A 21,504-nucleotide genomic window follows, 5' to 3' on the forward strand; every position below is an offset into this window, starting at 1 on the left:
TGGGTGTTCTGACGTTGTTGTTAGGTGGTTGGTGTGGTTTCGTACTGTCTTATAAAGCTACAAAATATAGGCTATAAAAGTGGCAAAGAACAGATAATCAGTTTAAAGTCTTCCAGTGACAAATGAACCATAGATACATTATCCAGAGCATTCAGGTTCCCAGTTAAAGAGAGATCGATGAAAGGCAGCCGCGTGAGAGAGCTGAGCAGGAGGACACACAGACCCTGGTGTGTGTGTGTGTGTGTGTGTGTTTGCGTGGGTTTGTGCCGCTGTGCTTTGACTGGCGTCAGCGTGTGGATCTGGCCGTTTGCAGGCCTCTTTTCTTCAGCTCTTGGAGCTTTTTTTACTTCTTTTGATGACAATTACAGACGTGGACTTCATCCCATTTGGACTGTCATGTCAAACCCGTCCACCTGTCCTCCTGCACAAAGAGCTTTATAGCGCCATACGAACCGCAAAATGTTGGACGAGGATGCTGTGCCACACTGATGGAAACAGCAGGGACGACAGGATCTGTCATAATAAAACCAATGCCTCTTCATTTCATTACACACAAATGAACACCGTCTGTCGCTCTTACTGGTTTTAAGGTTTGTATAGACCAAATGCGCTTTTGTCTCAGGACTAAACTGGTATGAAGATGAAGAAACTCGCTTTCTTGTAAGTGGCTTTAGTAGGCTAATTGGTAACACTTTATTTTAATGGTCCCCTTGGAACATTATGTTGACTTTAAGTAACTTTGCAACTACATGTCAACTAAGTGTCATTATTAGTAGACCGTCTGCTTAATATCTGCTAACTTTTTGTTGCGATGCTCCTCAACAAATATTGACTATAAGTAACTTTGCAGCTGCATGTCAACTTATTGAAAAAGTGCTATATAAATGTAACAGATTTGTATAATTCTAACCCTATACAAGTTTACTAATGAGAGTTGGTAGACATGCTTATAGTCAACAGGATGTTAAACAGACCATAATAATAAAGTGAAACCGGCTAATTAAATGTCTTCCATTTACTTGCTGTTCATTTTACAGTTAAAACAAACAAACAAACAAACAGTCATTTAGGTTATATATATATATATTTTATATAAAACGGTCAGGTCTAATCCTTGATTCTGATTGGCCAATAGCTGTGTTTTATTCACGATAAAACACGGCTATGACCGCTTCACCCAACGGTTCTATGTATCACTACGCAACACCCCTAGCAACCGCTCTTAGCAACGCAAACACATGTTTGATCTCATCGATATTGTTCATTGAAGCTATTGTTTGTGAGAGATCGAGTAAGCGAGTGTACCTGCATTTACAGTAGATATAGCATTTTCCTTCAGCTCAGTCCTATATTTTCAGAATAAAAAAAATCCGTTTGAATGTCCGCTGCGATATCTTGTCCTTTTTAACAGTTAAAGGGTTTCCCGAGCCCATAGTCATCCGTCAGTATCGTCGTCTTCTCCGTGATCACAAGTTTGAGTCCTTTCACTGTAAAAGTCTTCTCTACTGACTGACTCACTCATAAACACAGTCTTTGTCTCCATCTATTGGCCAAATAATGTGTGTAACTTCTGTTGCTGTTTACGGTCAGGGACTATTTTTTTTCCAGCGGAAGGAAGGCTTTTAGTGATTTTACTTCATGAAAGTTGCATAGATACATATTTTCCGGCTTTAATAGTTGTATGCTACAACAACGACCTTCACCCGTGACTTATTCACGATACAGGCTACAGCACAGCCTTTCGGACCTTATTGCTTACATAATTCATGGTCTCACAGAACTCACCGGCAGAGTCATTAAAACTGTGTTATTATTCCAGCGGTGCAACATCTGTTTACTGTGGTTGAGCCTCAGAGGAGCTTCATCTTGATCTCAGCAGAAGGATCATTATGGTCAGGTTAGTTTTCATCCTCATTTACTCATCCTCATGTTGTTACGGTTTTCTTTCTAGCCGAATGTCCAAGCCGCTGTTTTCCATCCGATGAGATCAAGTGGATGGTGAAAAAGTGGTAATTGCGCTTCAAATAACAGTTTTATTAATTACATAATCACTCAATCAAGTCACTGTTAAAAAAAATTCATTTTTGGTAATGAATCAAGTGAAGTCTTTATGAGTGAGTCATTGAATCATTGACTCAAAACTATTTTTCAAATAATTCATTCCGATTAATTAAACGTTTAAACAATAGACTGCAGCAATTAACATTTTGTCAGTAAATTACATGTTATTTTGTTTAGTTGTCTGGTACAATTGTTAATGTATCTCATGTCAAAATTATTTTGCTGTTAATTTTGCAGTTAAAACAAACAAGCACTTATTATACTTATTATTTACTTTTTCTAAGAAATTAATATTTTTATTCATCAAGGACGCATGAAATTGATCAAAGACATCTCTAACATCTCAACATATTCTATTTTAAATAAACGTTGTTCTTTTGAACTTCCCATTCATCAAATAATCCTGAAAAATAAAATGTATCACAGTTTCCACATAAATATGAACTGTTTTCAACATTGATAATAATCATAAATGTTTCTCGAGCACCAAATCATCATATTATACTGATTTCTGAAGGATCATGTGACACTGAAGACTGGAGTAATGATGCTGAAAATTCAGCTTTGATCATATGAATTACTCTTTACAATATATTCACATAAAAAAACAGTTATTTTAGATTGTAATAATATTTCACAGTTTTTACTGTATTTTTGATCACATAAATGCAGCCATGGGGACTTCTTTTTAACGGTACAGTGTAACTGCATTGTCTAAATGACATTGCAATATAAAACCTTTGGTAACCCTTTACTAGAACACCTTCAATGTCATGAATATGGAGGTTTTATGCATATTTATGACAACTGTCATTAAGTGTCATCCACTCATTTATGACATTTTTAATGCAAATATGACATTGTTTGAGATTTCTTGCTAATGATATACATCATAACCTGTCAGTGTCTTGGTAATGACAACTTGACATTAACAAGACAACATACATTTTCATAAATATGTCATAAACATGACATACTGTAGCAGATTAATTATCAACCCTAAGAAACCACTTAACTTTATGGGTTAACATTACATTACACTGTCATGTGGTTGGTTTTGACATTGGCTGTCATGACTCATGAGGGCATTATAACTGTGTCAGGAATATTTTTCTTGACCTCAACTACAGTGGTACAAATTTAATTTGTAATTTAATGACATTAAGTAGTATTTAAATATTACCAAGAAAGACCCTGACAGGTTATGATGTATGGGTTTGTCAAGTTGTCATAACAAATACATATCAAACAATGTCATATTTGCATTAAAAATGTCATAATTGACCCTTCGCAGGGAGCTTGATTGACAGGTGATCTGACCAATCATACTTCGCCATCCGCCATTTTGTCAGTCAAAGCGGTCAGGAGAGTTAGTAGATTAACATGGAGGATTTGAGCTTGAGAAGCGGAGTGTACTGACGTCTTTCCGCGGTTAAAACAACATTCCTTCTGATGTTCATTCATGTTTATTTGATGATATAAATGAACTAGAAGGAAGAGATGATCGGTTCACGAGCGGCTTTAACTGAGGCGACACATCGATCTGTCACACACATTAAAGAGCCACAAAACGGTATTTATTGTTTAAATTTCTTTAAAAAAATAACCAAATTTGAAAGGTGAGACTTTGTTTATTATCAATAGTAACCGAAAAGTAATCTGGTCTGTGTCTGTCAGTGTCTCTCTGCTCCACAATGTGTTTTTCACTGCGTGAGAACATGGTGTGTGTGAGAGCGGCGTAGCTTGTCGGACATAGCAACAGTAACTAAGGGGGGCGGGTCTTTGCGAACGGTCAATTGAGCGAATGACACTTAAGGACAGTTGTCATAAACATGCATAAAACCTCTTTCATATTCATGACACGTGTCATGTTATGATTATGAAGGTGTCATGTCAGTCTTATGCACACCCCTTCAAGTAAAGTTACCAAACCTTCCATCAGAATACAAACACAAAGCTAAACGCTGTATGAATGTGAGCCGTCTCATACCCAGCATTAGAAAGCGCTCAGCTCACAGGTTTGGCTGGATCTTCTGCTGGTCGTTTATCAGCCTCTCCTGGCCCCGATTCACATCTAAATCACCACGGCCGACTGCTCTCCTCACACACACTAAACCCGCCAGCATATGTGAGCTCAGTCCTCCTGACTGGCAAATTCAGCTGTGATTGAGGAGATTTGCTTTACCCCCGGTGTGTTAAGTAGTTCTCTGCGGCGATATGACACCGCCTGACCCTGAGCCAACATTAGAACGACCTTGAAGAGCTTCTCAGCACCGAGGAGAGGACAGAGAAGAAGATAAGGCATTAGATTGAAGTGTGAAAGTGACAAATAAGACTCTGGACTTCAGCACAAAATCACACACAAAAAGACTGCAGATGTTTTAAAGATGTCTCTCAGTGGATTTTTATTTGTTTCATTTAAACTAGAGTAACTTGAAATGACTCACTCGCATTTATATACAGCAACACTGAAGCTAAACAGGGTTTTCAACTGAATGCTATTGTTTTTTAAACTATGTATTGTAAACTCGGGCAGCATTGTGTGTGTCCTTCACAGTGAGGCGAGCACAGAATGCAATGCAATGCAATGAAGAAAAACACACACATTCAAGACGGAAGGCCAGTTGAGATAAATGTTAGCCATAAATATACATAATTCAGTACTTATAAATGTTCATGATAAATTGTTAAATCTTATTAAAAATAACATATTATGGGGGAAGATTTATATCACCAAATGCATGATCTTGCAAAAAAAAAAAAGAAGACATTCTAATATAATGTTTGATGTTGTTTTGGCTCTTAATTTTAAATATTATTCACAATATTCCGTTTTTTTTTTTTCTTACAGAATCTGTCGCTATTTGGTTGAGCTCTCTAGTTAGTGTATTTTTGTATATGTGTATCGTTACTGAAAATCCCCCTGTAGTCAATAATAAAACTAATCTTTTATCACCAAAATTACATATTTAAAGTTTTTTTTCCTTGGAAAAAACAAATTCATGCCTTAAAAAAGCTTGAATGTAACTCGACACCCTTGCCTCATTTAGAATGCGTGGTTCTATGAATATGCAAATGAGCCCAGCCTCCACTCACTCACTCAGCTCAGAGATCCACTCGTTGACGATCACACGTTGATCTGATTGGTTACAAGGTAGTACATGTTAATCATATTTCAGTACTTAAAATGTTCATGATAAATTATTAAATCTTATTTATAATGACGTATTATGGGGTCAGATTTATATCACCAAATGCATTTGTAATTATGCAATTATGAAACAAAATATTGATTTCATGGGGACTTTAACCCGGCTGTGCCTAAAGAGGAGCATTTGTGTGGCACATGAAGATGTTGCCTATGTAGACAGCAGGGTTTGAGTGCAGTGTGTGTCAGGGATCGTTACCCTGAAGCTGTGGATTGGTCCGGCACTGTCCATCATCCGTTGCCAGGGAAACGTCCCGTGGACGGCACACGTGCGTCACACTGACTCAGAGATCTGGGACCAGAGGACTGGAACAAATTCAATGACAGTCCCGCATCGTCACCATGGAGGTAACGCTTGAACACGGATCAAATCCTTCCTGCTGGACACTGACTCGCTTTAAAGTCACCATGAAATCAAAATGGACGACTGCAGTATTTATATTAGAAATGAGTTATCCGTGCACACCATTATTAGTCTGTTAAATCCATGTTCCTGGTGATCTTGAATCAGAATAACTTCCTCTCGCAGCATCTCTTCTCTTCTCTGATGATGTGGGCGGGGCAACCTGTCACTCACATGAGATGAGCCAATAACCATCCAATCAATTCCACACAGACAAAATCAAGCCCCGCCCACATTTGTTCTCGTTCCAGAAGCGCTTCACTCGATATACGGCATAATGGGGAGAAAGGACGATTTACATCCATTTAAATAATGCCATGACTTTAAAGAGATATTTAGATGTTTAGAGTTTTAGTTATAGTTAACTATAATATTCCTGATTCTGACCTGTTTAATTTTTTTGTTTTGAATAAAATTTACATTTATTAATTTAGCAGATGAATGCATTTGAATGATGAATGATGGATGAATTAATGAATGATGAATGATGGATGAATTAATGAATGAATCATTAATTCTACAGAATGATGCTCGCACTCAACTTTAATTGTTCTTTGCTTTTATAATATTTTCTGTAAGGATGTGAATGAAAGCACCAGAGTTTATTCTCTCTGCGTACAGTACTTCACTCTCACGGCCGGAAATTCACCTGAATTCACTTTTATCCCGTCAAGGGTCATCAGAGTGAATTGAAACAGCGTGTCATTGTTGTGTCTGACCGTTGGCATTATATTCCCAGGAACAAAGACCTCCTGGAGCGCTGGGCCGTGTTTTTGTACAGTAAACGGATTGATTGGACATTCCCACATCGCCGGCTCGACCGCAAACAAAAGCAGGTCCTGTTGGAGCCGGTTTGTCCCTGAAGTAGTTACGGTACTGCATAAACCACACACACACACACAAACACACACACACTCACACACATACTCGTGTGAATTGACGCAGAGTTAAACATGACGCTGAGAAGCTCAATAGGCCAGTTGAGCAGATGGAGAACGAGATTGAGTTCCAACAGAAGACTTTAAATTTACTAAAGGCTCCTGGAATTTATAGCTCCAGTCTCACACACACACACACACACACACACACACACACACACACACACACACACACACACACACACACACACACACACACACACACACACACACACACACACACACACACACACACACACACACACACACACACCAGTGGTGTTCTCTACTGGTGTTCTCTATAGTTTTCTCCACTGGTGTTCTCCACTGGTGTTCTCTACTGGTGTTCTCTACTGGTGTTCTCTAGTTTTCTCTACTGGTGTTCTCTACTGGTGTTCTCTATAGTTTTCTCTACTGGTGTTCTCCACTGGTGTTCTCTACTGGTGTTCTCTACTGGTGTTCTCTAGTTTTCTCTACTGGTGTTCTCTACTGGTGTTCTCTATAGTTTTCTCTACTGGTGTTCTCTACTGGTGTTCTCTACTGGTGTTCTCTACTGGTGTTCTCTATAGTTTTCTCTACTGGTGTTCTCTACTGGTGTTCTCTACTGGTGTTCTCTACTGATGTTCTCTACTGGTGTTTTCTCTACTGGTGTTCTCTACTGGTGTTCTCTACTGGTGATTCTCTACTGGTGTCCTTTACTGGTGTTCTCTATAGTTTTCTCTACTGGTGTTCTCTACTGGTGTTCTCTACTGGTGTTCTCTACTGGTGATTCTCTACTGGTGTTCTCTACTGGTGTTCTCTACTGGTGTTCTCTACTGGTGATTCTCTACTGGTGTTCTCCACTGGTGTTCTCCACTGGTGTTCTCCACTGGTGTTCTCCACTGGTGTTCTCCACTGGTGTTCTCCACTGGTGATTCTCTACTGGTGTTCTCCACTGGTGTTCTCCACTGGTGTTCTCCACTGGTGTTCTCCACTGGTGTTCTCCACTGGTGTTCTCTTCTGGTGTTCTCCACTGGTGTTCTCCACTGGTGTTCTCCACTGGTGTTCTCTTCTGGTGTTCTCTTCTGGTGTTCTCCACTGGTGTTCTCCACTGGTGTTCTCCACTGGTGTTCTCCACTGGTGATTCTCCACTGGTGATTCTCTACTGGTGTTCTCCACTGGTGTTCTCCACTGGTGTTCTCCACTGGTGTTCTCCACTGGTGTTCTCCACTGGTGTTCTCTTCTGGTGTTCTCTTCTGGTGTTCTCCACTGGTGTTCTCCACTGGTGTTCTCCACTGGTGTTCTCCACTGGTGATTCTCTACTGGTGTTCTCCACTGGTGTTCTCCACTGGTGTTCTCTTCTGGTGTTCTCCACTGGTGTTCTCCACTGGTGTTCTCTTCTGGTGTTCTCTTCTGGTGTTCTCCACTGGTGTTCTCCACTGGTGTTCTCCACTGGTGTTCTCCACTGGTGATTCTCCACTGGTGATTCTCTACTGGTGTTCTCCACTGGTGTTCTCCACTGGTGTTCTCCACTGGTGTTCTCCACTGGTGTTCTCCACTGGTGTTCTCTTCTGGTGTTCTCCACTGGTGTTCTCCACTGGTGTTCTCCACTGGTGTTCTCCACTGGTGTTCTCCACTGGTGTTCTCCACTGGTGTTCTCCACTGGTGATTCTCTACTGGTGATTCTCTACTGGTGTAATTAAATTATTTAATTTTGCATGATTATATACAGTTTGTTGCACTTTATTATGTGCATTTTCCTGCTGTTAGAAGAGTTGAGAACTGCCGATCTAATATGTGCATGTATTTAGCAGATGTTTTTCATCACTTCATTATAATATCAGTAGTCTATCATGTTATGTAATATCATTATACAATAATAACTGATGTTAGTCCATAAAGTCTTCAGTAATGTAAACAGGGAGGATCAGAAGGCTGATCAAGTGAAAGCAAACAGCCCTTAATCAGTCACTGCAGTGCTTTACCGTCTCAAAGCCACAATTAAACTAATTACAGGGCAGCAAGCAGCATAATGTTAAGTCTATTTTTAGCCCATTATCCAATTATTCATTAGACGCCTCCAAAGTGCACAGGAGTTCGACTCCGTTAATGCAGTAATGCTCCTGAACCTGTTCATGTGTTTCAGATCCACAACAGATCTAAATAATCATAACAATGCAACCTTATATTTGGACATTTTCTTAATTTTGTAATATTTTTCAAAGAATCTTGCTATGGTAAATCACAATTCTGACATAAAAGTCAAAGTAATAATGACTTAAAAAATAAAATTATGACTTCAAATTATGACATAAAAAGTTGAAATTATTACATAATAAATTAAAATTATGACAAAAAGTTGAAATTATGACATACTAAATCAAAATTATTACATGAAAAATGCAAGTTATGACATACTAAAATGAAATTATGACATTCTAAATAGAAATTATTTAGAAATTATTAAGTTATGACACAAGTCTTAGTATGTCCAAATTATGACATACTATATAATAATTATGACAGAAGTTGAAATTGACATACAAAGTCATAATTATGACAAAAAGTTTAAATTATGAAATACAAAGCCATGACATAAGACTTCAAAATGAGTATGTCATAATTTCAGCTTTTTATGTCATAATTATTACTTAAAAACAAACTTAGTTATAATTCTGACATAAAATGTAATAATTCTGACATAAAAAGTAATAATTATGACATACTAAGTAAAAATTATGACATACTAAGTAATAATTATGACTTTGTATGTCATAAATTCAGCTTTTTATGTCATAATTATTACTTAAATACAAACTTAGTTATAATTATGACATAAAACGTAATAATTATGACATACTAAGTAATAATTATGACATACTAAATAATAATTATGAATTTCAGCTTTTTATGTCATTTTTACTTAGTATGTCATAATTATTACTTTTTATGTCAGAATTATGACTTTTCATAATTATAACTAAGTAATAATTACTTTAAGTAATAATTTAACTTTGTATGTCATAATTTTAGCTTTTTATGTCAACATTTTTACTTAGTATGTCATAATTATGACTTTTTATGTCACAATTGTTACTTAGTATGTCATAATTTCAGCTTAGTATGTCATAATTTCAGCTTAGTATGTCATAATTTCAGCTTAGTATGTCATAATTTCAGCTTAGTATGTCATAATTGTTACTTAGTATGTCATAATAATGACTTTTTATGTCATAATTATAACTAAGTTTTCATAATTATGATTTACCAAAGCATGTTTTTCCTCTTATGTGTCAGAAATGGGTTTCCATATACAGTAGGATATTTGCAGCGACTGCATACGTTCCTCCAACAACTCGTCCTGGGACTGCGAGGTCACTTCGTTCATAAGTCAGATGTTTGACTGGAGTTTCTCAGCGCATCAGGATCCAGAGGTTTGAGATGCAGGTCTGGAGGAACCAGCTGTTTGCAGACCCGTTAGTTTGACGGGACACTTTTAATGACCTCACTTAGCCTGTGATCGCTCCATCTGTCCTCTGATGGCATATGCAATGCGATTTCATACAAATCTGCTGCTCTGAAGCGAGGTCAACCTCGGGGTCCTGAGAAATAAATTGCTTTTGAAAGCTGCGTTTGCAGATGGCGGCCATCTTGCTCAGCCAGTTTTCTGGCCGGTACCGACCCGACGTCTGATTGACCGCAGGTGTGCAACGCTCGATTTACTGTCTCTCTGGCCCACTTTACCCCGCAGATCTGCGCTGAAATAGTTATCACTGATGACACCCAATGTAATTGCTAATTACACGCCTCGGCAAACACATTTTCTTGCTCTCCACACTCTTCTCTCCTGTTTTCTGAGGCGAAATCTCCAGAGTTATTTATTTCTCCACTTTATTCTCTGTGCTCGCTTTCTGAGACTCGTGTCATGTGGAGCTTCTCTGCGTGTACAACACTGTCTCACTCGCTTTGAGTAAATTAAATTTTCAATTTGAAAAATGTGTGAATGCTCTTCTCCTCGTGGAAATATGAATTCATTGCAGCTGCTGCGAGAAAATATTGCGTAAGTGGAGTTGGCAGGGTTGGGATCATAATTTTGGCATTTCAAAACAAATGTATCACATATTTTGGGGGTTGTATCTCATTATGAGAGTATAAAAAGATCCTCGCAAATATGTTTTTTTTTTTTTTGCAAGAAAATATATGTCACAAGTGGGAAAAAGAAATGGTTGTGTAGGAGTAGTGAGTTTTATATATATTTATGTAAATGCAACATGCATTTTATTTCAATTATATTTAAAATTAAAAGTTGTTAAGAGTAATCATGTTCTGTAATTGTTATTAATTGATAAACAAGAACAGTCAAGTATAAGAAATACTGAATTCAGAACATATTATGGCTTTAATATGATATTTTATCCCGTGAAAAAAAATCAATTTAATACAGTAAATAAGTGGTAGTTTCAATCCCCCAAAAAGTAAGAAAAACCTTTTTATAAATCCTCATATTATCCTGATTTCTGAAGGATCATGTGACACTGAAGACTGGAGTAATGATGATAAATTCAGCTTTGATCACAGGAATAAATTACACTTTATTATATATTCACATAGAAAACTGATGATTTACATTATAATAATTTTTCACTGTTTTTAATGTATTTTTGATCAAATAAATGCATCCTTGGTGAGCAGAAGAGACTCTTTCAAAAACATTTATATACAAAACCCCCAAACTTTTAATTGGTGTGTAAATAAAAATGTATATTTTACATTTATAAAGTAGATGTTTTATCAGTGGCTGATTATTTTTTGGGGTCACTTTAAATAGTTAAATTTAACAACTGGAACTAAAATCCCTACGCAATTTACCATAGTAGAAAAATGCATGCTATTCTAACAGTTTAATAGGGTGACAATATCTATATAAACCTTAAATGAGTAATTTTGTATTGAATTTGTCTTGCTTTTATATAGCATTACAGTTCATAACATAACAATGTACTGTTTTACTTCAAAAATCACTGGCACAATTTACCCCAACGTATTCCCCCAAAGGCACAACTTACCCCGCACCAGGGTGCCACGAGACCACTTTTTTCCCCCCAAAGCTATATTTCTGAAACAATTTATTTCAGATCCAAAGTTATTGTTCTCAGGGACGCACCACATCCTGAAATATATGTCCTTAAGTTGAAGGCATTACTGTCATGGCCTCACTTTAAAGTCACCTTGAGAAGAAACTGGCACAACTCACCCCACTTTCCCCTATATATATATTTTTTAAAGTTGAAATCATGACATAATAGAAATGATGACCTAAAAAGTTGACATCCTAAATCGAAAATGAGATTAAAAAGTCAAAATGATGACAAAAGTTTTAGAATGTCATATTTTTTTGTCATAAATATGACTTTGTATTTCATAATTTCAGCTTTTTATGTCATAATTATTTTACATTGTCCCATTAGTCCCATTTTACATTGTCCCATTAGTACAAATATTATTAGTATGCACTGTCAGCTCTCATGGTTAATGGTGGAGAAAAGGCTGGTTTTTAATACCACTAAGTTTTTTAGAAACATTGTCTTTTCTTCTCAACCATCTATTTTATATAACCAAATTGTTAGGTGTGATCAGGTACATTCATATTTGACTAGGTCTGCAAATGATGGCCTGATGATGTTACCATGCCCAACATCAAATGCTTTAAAGAAAACTGTTATTTATCGTGCCATCACTCATTGGAATAATTGCCCATTGAATATACGAAAAATTAATGGCAAAGACTCTTTTAGGTACCATCTAAGAATGCATCTTTTAAAATTGTAAGGAAAGGACATATTTACTTTGAGTGTAATAATGGTTGTATTGAATTGTTTGAATTAATTTATGATGTGGTAATGATGTTTATAATTTTGTGCTGTTTTCGTTTTGACATTGTTGTGTGATTTCTTTTTGTGGACCCCAGGAAGACTAGCTTGTTTACTTTGGTGACAGCTAATGGGGATCCTTTTAACAATAAACAATATTTTAACAATAAACAATAATTATTATGGCCTATGTTTAAAAAAACTGCAAAACTTCCTGTATTTTTGTCGTGTAGTTTATCGATAAACAAGATTTCTAAATCATGACACATTTACCTGAGAGAAGTAAATTGCATAAGATGTTAAAATCTGTTTTTTATAGAATATCTCTTCTTATTTCAAGCATAAACCTTACTAAATTTGGTCATAAGAACCATCATCACTGTTGCCCGTCACAAAACACACGAGAAAAAGCAGAAAGGGAAAGGAACTATAATCTTATAAGCTCTAAAATAAAACAGAAAACAGCAACCTGCTCTTTACAGGCGAGATGACAGTGTGTGTTCACTGAGCGGAAACGCAAAAAAAGAAAAAAATCCTCTCCAAGTGTAAACTGAAACCAAACATTTGTGCATTCAGACGCTGAGCAGCTCCACCGCTTCCCTTCCAGCCCAAAGATTAATCGCCATATTCACAGTTTTCTCTCGGAGATGTGGTGTGTCCGTCGGCACGTCGTTATGTTCTCATCCATCAGTGTCGGCAAGCATTCAGTCGCCACACGTGAACCGAATACACTCCACCCGACAAGGCCTTCCCAAGACGCATCTCCCTTTCTTCCCACCTGGGCTGTGTTTCCCGAAAGCTTCGTTAGCCAACGCAAGTTCTGTCGTTATCATCAGTTCAGCGAGTGTGTGTTTCCCGAAACCATCGTTCTAACGAACATTCATGAGCATCGTAGAGTTGTGTGTTTAAGTGACAGATCTCGACCTGTGGTTAGAAGCAGTTTCTTGTTTTCATGACATGTGGACTCAATAAATCCTGATCTTGGTTGAAATAAGCAAGATTACATTCAGTTCAATCAAATTTTTTTATTTAGAATACATACAAATGTCATTTATGTCTTTAAGGCTACGTTTACACGTGGACGGCTTTTTTCATAAATGGACATTTCACCCCTCTCCGTTTTCAAAAATAACATTGTGCACACCTGTCAGTTTTCAGAAAAGTGTGTATATGCCCGTGTATATGCCGTCAAGAGCATGCCAAACCTGTAGGTGGCAGTGTAACGAGAAGCTCAAACCCACGTTAGCAAATCAGAATCAGAATCTCATAAGCCGTGTTTCCACCGCGGGAACTTTCCACAGGAACTGGGAACTGTGGGCTGGTACTCGTGTGTTTACACCTCGGGAACTTTCCACAGGAACTGGGAACTGTGGGGTGGTGCTCGTGTGTTTACACCGCAGGAATCAGGGTCTAAATGAAGTTCCAGTTAAATATTTCCCCCGCCGAAAGTCCCTGCTGGCGAGGTAGTACTTTTTCAAAGTTCAGGAACTTTCGGGGGCGGGACTTGTGCGCTGAACTTGCTGATTGGTTGTGTTCACGCCGCATTTTGATTGGATGACTCCACGCAGCATTCTATTTTACCCGGCATTTTTAAAACTCAATTGCGGTTCATGGCTTCATGCAGTAAGAGTCGTCTGTCTGCAAATATGGAATTTAATAAAAAATAAAAAAACACCGCTGGACCGACGACGAGCTTCAGGCTTTATTAAGCGTATTTCTGGAAGAGGAAATTTTCTGCGCTTTTTTGCAAAATTTTTCTTTTTTCACCACTCGGTGAGTTTAACAGTTTTGTAAACGAACATTATTGGCTGTTTTAATGACATTTTCGGACATGCCCATTGACTCCGATGTTAAATGGGTCCATGGCCAATTCTATTATAGTCAAAAACTCGAGAGAGGAACCATTGTCAAAAAAATGTTGTCCACCACTCTTGTTCATCCAAAACAAACTACAATATAGACTCAAAGTGTTAAATACCGGAATTATCCTTTAAGCACTAACCTGTGAGAAACACTGATGGCGCTTACGTGCGCATTAAGAATTAATTCTGTGCGTTTGAATATATGTGCGCAGGTTTGCAATTCCCTACAAACCAAGCCTTAACAAACTAATTGTCTGGCCTTAAAATTTTTAAACAGAATTTTATCACTTCGGGTAGATACGCGAGACCGAAATGATCCCGACAACGCTTTATCTGTAGAATGGTAAAGGGATCCTCCACAGGGAGAGACTATCGTACTATAGTAGTGAAGCACGAGTTACAGCGCTGTACGGGAAACACAGCCCAGAACAACATCACCAGCTCGCTTTTCCCACTTGATCAAGAAAAAACCATGCAGGATATTCCCTGGGAAAAGAGGAGCATGTGAAGCTGGACTTCTGCTTAAAGAAATGATGATATGTTGATTGTTCTCCATCAAACCCAGGCCACAAAGAGCCTGATGGCTTGATAACCCGATGAAAGAGTAAAACGAATGTGTCCGTGTCAGAGGAATGACGTATGTCTCCCTGCAGCTGTGTAAATAGGATAATGGCCACTGTCATCTTTTTTTTTTTTTTTTTAAGCTGCACCTCTAAGATTTATTACCGGGAATACAGACTTTGCAATAATGAGCCGCGGTTAAATAATTCAGATGGAGTTTTTCATGTGAGCCAGTGACTTATTGCACGTCCTCGAAGGTTCATCCGTTTCTGTTCAACCCACAGTTTAATGACACGCATGTATATTAATGCATCACTGTATTCTCACTGCATATACATTATTGAGCCGCACATAATGATGGACTCCGATCTAATCCCTCATATGCAAACATCAACATCAAGCTGTTCTAACGATGAGAGAGAAATATGCATATTTAAAACCTGTTTAATCCAACCGTCCTCCTTTCATTGCTAATGCACATTGAAGATTCATGTTCTGCTATTGCTCATGTGTCAGTGCAAGAGTGTGTGTTGCACAGATTAAGAGGATCTGGGTTTGACTGAAGTGAGGAATTACTTGAGAAAGTGACACTTGGAACAATCGGATACAAAAATAAACAGAAACATGTTTGACAATCGCTTAATATCAGACTGATTAGATGCTTAATAACGATTATTATACACTTATAATGCTTAATATTAGTTTCACTGCAAATGTGACTCTTTACAATAAGGTTTATTAGTTAACATGAACTAAGAATTAACAATTCTTCTTCAGCATTTAACAATCTTAGTTAATATTAATTTCAACATTTACGTTATTTAAATCAAAGGTTGTATTTGTTAACATTAGTTACTGCACTGTGAACTAACATGAACAATGAACAGCTGGATTTTTTATTAACTAACATTAACAAAGATTAATAAATACTGTAACAAATGTCATTGTTAGTTCACATTAGTAAATACATTAACTATTGTTAACTAATGAACCTTATTGTAAAGTGTTATCAATATTTGTAACAAAGAAAAGACTGATTGAAAAGACGTGTTTCATATCTCTCTCTGGATCAAAGTTTTAACAAAGATTAATACATATTGTTTTAACAAATTTACTGGTTATTGTTAGATCATGTTAGTTAAGAGTTTTTAAATATTCTCTTATGAATGCCAAAACTGCATTTATTTGATCAAAAACACAGTTACGCATTGTTAAAATGTTAAATGACTGTTTTCTATTTTAATATTTAGAATTAAATTTATTCCTGTGATGGCAAGGCTGAATTTTCAGCATCAATAATACATAATGAACCTTATTGAAAAGTGGGTTACACTTTATTTTAAGATGTCATTGTTACAGTGTAATTATATATTTAAGTACTGAGTAATATTAAGCAATATTAAGCAACTACATGTACTTACTGTAGGATTAGGATTTGGTTGAGGGTTAGTTGCATGTAATTATGCATAATTTACAGTTATTACTATGATAAGTATGTAACTATATGTAACAAGGACACTGTAAAATAAAGTGTTATTGTAAAGTGTTGCCAAATAAATAATATCGAGGATGGATCAGCAAAGAAAACTATAAAAGGAAAGTCGGTTAACTCTTTTCTCTGTCTTTTAAAAGTCTTGACTTTCGAAGGTCTTGCAAGTCTTGAGTAAAGTGGTTTAAAGAGGGATTAGATGTGTGTGCACTTGCATTTATGATGTCACAAAATATTATATTTCAAATAATGCTGTTCTTTTGAACGTTCTATTTATTAAAGAATGTTGTAACATTTATACAGTATTTGTGATTAAATAAACGCAACCTTGGTGAGCGAGAGATTTCTTTCAGAAACATAAAACAATCTTACCGACCCCAAACCTTTGAACCACATTCAACTTGAACCTAAAATTATGATTTTACTAAATAATCCTTAATATTTATATATAAACTATCCATATAGCACTAAAATAGATGCTTCAAACATGCTGTGACATTAGCTACATTATGAATATTCAGTAATTGAGATTGTGAAGTTTAACTGAACAATTACTATGAACGATGACTTTTATAATGGTCTTAATATCTTAATATCTCCCACATTGCCAAGTTGAAATGACAGATAATTAGATTCATAATGAAAGTGAAAATGCCACTGGTTAATTAAGCACAAAGAGACGTGAGAAAGGTAGCATGTGTGCGTAAACAAGCGCTGATGTATCATCCGTGATAAACGGCACGCTTCACTGTTGATTAATCTGCTGGAAAACGACTTCAAGATGCAGATCTCGTGGAGGACGGCGTTCCCGTTTCTGACCGATGTGAAGGTGACGTCTGCACAGTCCAGTCTCAAAGCAAGGGACTAGATATTGATTGTTTTGGCGTTGAAAACACCAAATGTGACCCTGGACCACAAAACCAGTCACATGGGTCATTTTTTATTTTATTTAGATGTATACATCACCTAAAGCTGAGTAAATAATCTCTCCATTGATGTGTGGTTTGTTAGGATTGGACAATATTTGGTCGAGACACAACTATTGAAAATCTGGAATCTGAGGAGCAAAAAAATGTAAACATTGAGAAAATCTCCTTTAAAGTTGTGCATTTATGTTCACGATTGTGCTGCATTCACTCACAAAAATACATGTTTTATATATTTACGGTAGGACATTTACTAAATATCTTCATGGAACATGATCTTAATATCCTCATGATTTTTGGCATAAAAGAAAAAAGGATAATTTTGACCCGTACAATGTATAGTTGCTATTGCCACAGATATACCCGTGCGGCTCCAGACTGGGTTTGTGGTCCAGGGTCACATATGGAAATGTATTATGTAATATATCGCATTATATTTTGCAGTTTATTCCCGTATATTGTTATTCATAGATGTGATGTTTGCAGATGTCGGGACTCTTGCCTGATCGATCAGTGGCCGTCTGTACGGGTTCGTCTCCTGCAAAACCTCCGCCCACAGATCCGGATCTCTCCGGCGCACCAGGTACCGAGACTCGCTTTTAAACAAGGAGTTTTCATTGCACACCTACAAGAGAGTTATGCATTATGAGTTATGCATGCGACTGCACTGTATTCTTCGTTGGGGGAAACACATTACAAGTAACTCGAGTTACGTAATCAGATTATGTTTAAGTAACTAGTAAAGTAATGCATTACTTTTCTTAAAGGTACACTGTAGTTTTATTAGCTAAAATCAATGTCTTCTTTATTCATAAACATGTCCTCATTGGTGTAAAATTACCTCTGCCAATGATCCGACTTATCCTCGTAAGCAAAGAATTTCTAATCTTTATTTACAGGTGAAACTGGAAAAATTTGAATATCGTGCAAAATTTCATTTATTTCAGTAATTCAACTTAAAAGCTGAAACTAATATATTATATAGACTCATTACATGCAAAGTGAGATATTTCAAGCCTTTATTTGTTATAATTTTGATGATTATGGCTTACAGCTTATGAAAACCTTTTCACAATATTACAATTTTTTGAATTTGGGCTTTTCATCAGCTTTCATCATTATAAAACAAAATCGATAATTTTGACCCATACAATGTATAGTTGGCTATTGAACTCGAGACTGTGGTTGTGTGATCCAGGGTCTCATGTATATGTGTGTTTTAATGACACAAACGGGGTTTGATTTACAGATTGCATTACATCTATAACTTTTCAACACATCTGGAAGAGAAAGAATGTCTCACTGCTCTATTTACGGGAAGTCTGGATGTGTTTATGCTGGGTGTGTTTGCTATTATCTTTACGGTTGGCTTCAGTCTACAGGGCGTCACGGGTGGGTCGTTCTCGGGGTCAGAGGTCACCGACAGACGAACTTGTCACGGTGGCAGTGAGCGGGTGAACGCGGGGTCTTTTCCCGGGGATCTTTCAGTGTGCCGATGGACGTCTGGGTCCTTTGGGATTTCGCTCGGATGTGTCTGGCAGATGTTGTGCTCTTCTGGTTTTGCCGTGACCTTTGACCCGTGACGCGCCTCCTGGACCACCGTCACGCGGCCTATGAAGACAGGCTTGAGTTATGGACGAGGCACGTAATAGTTTAATGCAGCTCTGGGAACAGCATGTATTTTCATTTGAATACAAAGGCAAGTGAAAGTGACTCTCTTTGTCTTCCCCATGACAGTTTTAGTTGGAAAAGCATTTTATAAGAATTAATGGGTGTATCTTTGTGCAAAGATTACATTCCTGCATTGTTGATCTATGATCACTTGATAAAACCGTCACATGGCGTTCTGTTCAAAATCTCACATGCCGAAAAACACGAGCGAATCGTTTAGAGGATTCCTGTCACAGAAATGGATGAGATGCTGAAAATCATTATGTTCACTTGCCAACGTACTGTTATGTTTCTGTTATAAATCTATTCATCTGCACTATCATTGGAAAGTTTGACGCTGGTAAGATTTTTGCATGTGTTTGAAAGAAGGCTGCAACCCTAACGCTCAAAATAGTTAATTGGTTTGAGTGGGACAAACTTAAATTTAACTAATTAGTTCAGTCAAATTAACTTTTATGAGTATTTAGCACTATCTTTTTCTTTTAAGTTCACAGAACTGATATATTTTAAGTAAACTGAACTGTGTTATTGTTTTGAGTTTTATGAAATTATTTCTTTTAATTTAGACGAACTTAAGTTGAACTGAAGCGGCTGGGATGTCTATTTCCCAGCATGCTTTGCCGATTGCACACGAAAGGAAGAGAAAATCCTCAAATTAAGTGTAATATAATGTGTGTTTTTTGTGTGTGCCAGATTAATGTTAAGTGGGAGATTTAGTAGTGATTAATGTTTTCTTATGCTAATTTAGAAGAGTTTCTGTTAATGTTGGTTTTAGGATAGTTACATCATGGTGACGAGTGGAGTATGATCTTGATTTGAGAGTGAATATTACCTTTATATTGTTGCACTCATACAGCAAGTGCTTCTGTATAACATATTATTGCTAATATGTTAGCAAATTATTAGTATGTTAGCGGATTAGCTTGTTAAAGCTAACTAAGTTTATACTAATAAAAGTGTTTGCATTGAGATTAAAGAAAGTTATAAGTTAATTGTATGAATTAGTGTACTCATACATTTTAATTGTTCTTAACTTGAAATGTGTAAGTACAAAATAAAAATCTGCTAATTCTGCTTACTTAAATTTTGAATTTCATAACTTAAAAAATTTGAGGCAATTGATTGCCTTACATTTTTTGAGTTCTGCCAACTTATTCAGGTTTACAGTGTACCGTAAAATAGTAAAATATTATTATAATGTAAATCATCTGTTTTCTATGTGAATATATAGTAAAGTGTAATTTATTCCTGTGATCAAAGCTGAATTTTCAGCATCATTACTCCAGTCTTCAGTGTCACATGATCCTTCAGAAATCAGTGTAATATGATGATCAAGACATATTTATGATTATTATCAACAGTGTTGGGGAAAGTATTGCATTACAATATTGTGTTACTCCCTTAAAAAGTAACTAATTGCATTACTTAGTTACTTTTTGTAAAAAGTAATATGTTACGTTACTTTTGCGTTACTTTTTTTTCACCTGGGCTGGGCTTGCTTGGCAAAAAAGTGCTATTTTTATAATTTCACTGATTTTATTAATTTTGAATATTGAATCTTTTTTGTGTGCAAGTGAGATGAGTAAATGCACGCTCACATTTAGTCTAGAACTACAATAACCATCATGTTCACACACACTACGCCTCTGCACTTATGATTTTTCTCAACATTGGGACAAGAGAGCTGTCAGTCAATAACTTGCGTTACTTATTTGAAAAAGTAACTGAGATATTTTGTTGTAAATTTTAATGCGTTACTTTACTAGTTACTTGATAAAGTAATCTGATTACGTAACTCAAGTTACTTGTAATGCGTTCCCCCAACACTGATCATCAATGTTGAAAACAGTTCATATGTGTGTGGAAATTGTGATATATTTAACTTTTCAGCAGTTTTTGATGAATAGAGAGTTCAAAAGAACAGCAGGAAATCTTTTGTAACATTATTAATGTCTTTACTGTCACTTTTGATCAATTTAATGCGCCGTTGCCGAATAAAAGTATGTGACCCCCTGAAAACAGCATGTGTTTATCCTGAGTAAGATCCATGAAACAAAATGTGTGTCTTCACGAGCTCGCGGCTGTTTGACGGCACGTCCAGTTGATTTACACTGATTATCACAGTAAATATGCTGCGCACAAACCAGCGGAGCAAAGCCGGGATGCATGTGTGTATGTATTTGATCTGGCAGACTCATGAATCATGGCTATTGATTGAGATGAGTCTGACAGAGATGGAGACACTGAGACCTTATTTACACCAACTGCACGAATCATCAAATGTTCTCCGCTTCGGTTCTGAGCCGATGTATGAATCATTGGTTTACCTCTGATCAGTGATTTCAGTGACCGTTACTGAAGATTCATGTGAGCCGCGCTTGTCATTGCCATCACTTCAGTTTATTTCTGTTGCTACCAATGCTGGGCAAACTGGATTAATTTCTGTTTGGAGCTAATTATGAACATTACAGATGGCCTGTAATCGGTTTTCCAGAATATGCTGTGTGCGTTTGCCAGTGAACAGTTTAATGTGCTATTGTTTTCTTTGGGCTCAAAC

General features: G+C 36.8%; 1 long non-coding RNA gene across 1 annotated transcript in view; it reads right to left on the minus strand.

Moving 5' to 3' along the window:
* Positions 1-17,804: 17,804 nt before the first annotated feature.
* LOC307011979 overlaps positions 17,805-21,504 on the minus strand; it is a 6,308-nt gene continuing 2,608 nt past the window's right edge. The window contains exons 2-3 of the long non-coding RNA XR_013800539.1: positions 18,640-18,887; positions 17,805-17,901 (exon numbers count right to left, since the gene is read on the minus strand). This is a non-coding gene — a long non-coding RNA (uncharacterized lncRNA). The remainder of the gene's footprint in view (positions 17,902-18,639; positions 18,888-21,504) is intronic.

Source organism: Phoxinus phoxinus (genome assembly GCF_949152265.1).
Source record: "Phoxinus phoxinus genome assembly, chromosome: 15".
Classification (NCBI taxonomy): domain Eukaryota; kingdom Metazoa; phylum Chordata; class Actinopteri; order Cypriniformes; family Leuciscidae; genus Phoxinus; species Phoxinus phoxinus.